Here is a 3,273-nt window from a genome sequence, read left to right as displayed (position 1 = left end):
TTGACTCGCTTTGGGTGAAGGCGTGGCTTCCCAAAAAAGTTTAATTGTCCTCTTAACCTTGCCACGCAAGATGACACAGCATGAACTTAATAGTGAATGTTTAACACCCACTCACACTCAGTGTTAGTAAAAAATCACTAAGAAGTGGGGACTTCAGCAAACTGCGGGGAGGTACCCCTGGCAAAGGGGACTTCGGCTCCTGAAACCACTACTTGTTGCCAGGCAAAAGCGTGAATCCAGTGTTATAACAGCTTCTTTTTTTACAAAAGAAAATGGGGAAATGTGTATTTTTACGTGATGTGGTCTTCCAATTATTTTTCCCCCAGAGGGCTGAGAGCATTTCTTGATTATAACTTTAAAAAAGAACCACAACTGTAACTGACTTTTGCGAACACTTTCTTTGAACATCTAAATTCTGTAGGATATTGAAGCATTTTCTCGACAAGGGACAGAAGGAGCTGTACTTGTCTGCATGGATGTGAAAGCTTAGTGGTGCCAGCTGACCTTTCTAGTCAAGAAGACCAAGGTCAATGAAAAACTAAGACACAAGCAAAGGGACTTCCCTGGTGGCGCAGTGGTTAAGAATCTGCCTGCCAGTGTAGGGGACATGGGTTCGAGCCCTGGTCCTGGAAGATCCTATGTGCTGCGGAGCAACTAAGCCCATGTGCCACAACTACTGACTCTCACGTGCCACAACGACTGAGCCCACGTGCCACAACTACTGAAGCTTGCACGCATAGAGCCTGTGCACTGCAGCAAGAGAAGCCACCACAATGAGAAGTCCGCGCGCTGCAACAAACAGTAGCTCCCGCTCGCCGCAACTGGAGAAAGCCTGCGCTCAACGAAGAAGACCCAACGCAGCCAAAAAAAAAAAAAAAAAAAACCCGGAGCCTGTGCTTCGCAACGGGAGAGGCCACAAAAGTGAGAGGCCCGCGAACAGCAAAGAAACAAAAAAAAAAAAAAAAAAAGACACAAGGAAAGTAGGCTTGGTGTTTGAGTCACAATTCAGGGTCCTCCATAGATGCATCCAATACACTTGCCGCTGCTGCATCATCCACATGACGGAAGATGGAGTTTGGAACCGTCAAAGTTTGGTGGATGCCTTCTACGAGGCTGTAGCAGGACTGCCTGAAAAATCACCGGCTGTCCATACCTGGGCACGGACCCACAAACACTCTCAAGTTTTTATGTGCCTCCAGGCAGTCAAAGCTTCCCAGAAGTTGATCTGTCGTCTGTGCAGTTGGGGACCTTCCATCTGTGGCCCTGGAAGGTGCATGATCCTTTTTTTAAGGGCAACACAGAAAGTTTGATATTGCTGCTTCTTATCACACAGCAGTCTGGTCACCTCTTCCCTTTCTTTCTAAATGTCTTTTTCATCATAGGAAAATTCACAGACATGTTGTTTTCTTTGACTTTGGTTTTGGAATCATTAATCACTTTTCACAACAGGGTCACCGTGTAGAGGCAGCCCTCATCCTGGACCATCAATTTGGTTGATGGAGGGACCACCATATCCAAGAGGTACTCGTAGGCTTTTTGCCATTGTGTGTCACTTGGTTTGGGAACAGGGACCAGAAGCATGACGACATATTCAGAATCCAACACAAAGTCTTCTTTGCTCGCAAAATCCAAGTGAAGACGTGGATTTCTTTTCTTTTTTTTTTTTTTTTTTTGCGGTACGCGGGCCTCTCACTGTTGTGGCCTCTCCCGCTGCGGAGCACAGGCTCCGGACGTGCAGGCTCAGCGACCATGGCTCACGGGCCCAGCCGCACCGCGGCACGTGGGATCCACCCGGACCGGGGCACGAACCCGCGTCCCCTGCATCGGCAGGCGGACTCTCAACCACTGTGCCACCAGGGAAGCCCGAAGACATGGATTTCTAATCCAGGCTCTCCAGGTGTGTCCTCAGAGAGCTGTAGGCAGCACTTGGGGATGCCAGGTCACTCTCGATCTGTGCTGGCTGCTCTGTTTCTGTGTTCATCATGCTCCCCGCTCCCCAGCGGCTGTCTTGCAGGATACTTGGCTTGGCCAATTCAAAGTGAGCACAAAGGATGTTGGGTCAAGTCCGAAGGTGGGAAAGGTCTCCTGTACCTTCCCTTTTGCATCATCCCTAACTCCTACCATACTCTGGGCCATTATCATTTTTTTAAATAAATAAATGTATTTATTTATTTATTTGGCTGCATTGGGTCTTCGTTGCTGCGCCCGGGCTTTCTCTAATTGTGGCGAGTGGGAGCTACTCTTCTTTGCGGTGCGCGGGCTTCTCGTTGCAGTGGCTTCTCTTGTTGCAGAGCACGGGCTCTAGGCGTGCAGGCTCAGTAGTCGGGGCACGCGGGCTCAGTAATTGTGGCGCACAGGCTTAGTTGCTCCACAGCATGTGGGATCTTCCCAGAGCAGGGCTCGAACTCATGTCCTCTGCATTGGCAGGCGGATTCTTAACCACTGAGCCACCAGGGAAGTCCTCTTTTTAAAAAGAATTTATTTAGTTTTTTATCTTTTGGCCACGCCATGCGGCATGTGGGATCTTGGCTCCCCGAGCAGGCATCGAATCCGTGCGCCCTGCAGTGGAAGCGCAGAGTCTTAACCACTGAACTGCCAGGGAAGTCTCTGGGCCATTCTCTTTATGAGGCTTTCAGCAAAGGTATTGAGTTTCCCCAGCTCATCAGAGAGACCAACACAGGAATCCAAGGCCCCCACTTTGAAGTCAAGAAGAGTGAATTTGGTATCATCAGACGGGTTGGGCTTTGTGATTACTATCTTCCTGTAAATGTTCCTTATTGCCAAGGGCAGAAATTAAGCAAAACTCCCACATGCTTCCTGTCTTATTTTATGCAGTTCCCAGAGCTAGCAGGGCACTGGCTACACTTTGGGGGCTGCAGGCAGCGGTGGGCACGTGGCCAGAGTGCACAGCCAAGCACACCGAGGGCTGCCAGTAGGCTGCGGCTTCTTGTCTTCAATTTTTATGTGTTGTCAGATATTTCAATTTTTCAAAACTTCCTGAATAGTTTGGAATCTCCGATGTATCCATGGGAAAGACCATTTTGTTAGTTTTAGTCTCTGGGAAGCAGATGCTGGAAGAATTAGGAGCACACACAGTTTGGGAGGCAATGCCTACATGGAAGATTAAAGAGGAAAAAGCAGGGCTTCCCTGGTGGCGCAGTGGTTGAGAGTCCGCCTGCCGATGCAGGGGACGCGGGTTCGTGCCCCGGTCCGGGAAGATCCCACATGCCGCGGAGCGGCTGGGCCCGTGAGCCACGGCCGCTGAGCCTGCGC

The 3,273-nt window shown here is 49.9% G+C and overlaps 1 pseudogene; it reads right to left on the bottom strand.

Moving 5' to 3' along the window:
* Nucleotides 1-1,177: 1,177 nt before the first annotated feature.
* LOC103083490 (V-type proton ATPase subunit C 2-like) lies at nucleotides 1,178-2,812 on the bottom strand (annotated as a pseudogene).
* Between the last annotated feature and the right edge of the window lie 461 nt (nucleotides 2,813-3,273).

Source organism: Lipotes vexillifer, unplaced genomic scaffold (genome assembly GCF_000442215.2).
Source record: "Lipotes vexillifer unplaced genomic scaffold, Lipotes_vexillifer_v1.1 scaffold671, whole genome shotgun sequence".
NCBI lineage: Eukaryota > Metazoa > Chordata > Mammalia > Artiodactyla > Lipotidae > Lipotes > Lipotes vexillifer.
The sequence above is the reverse complement of the archived record's forward strand: the minus strand, read 5'-3'. Positions and strand labels throughout refer to the sequence as shown.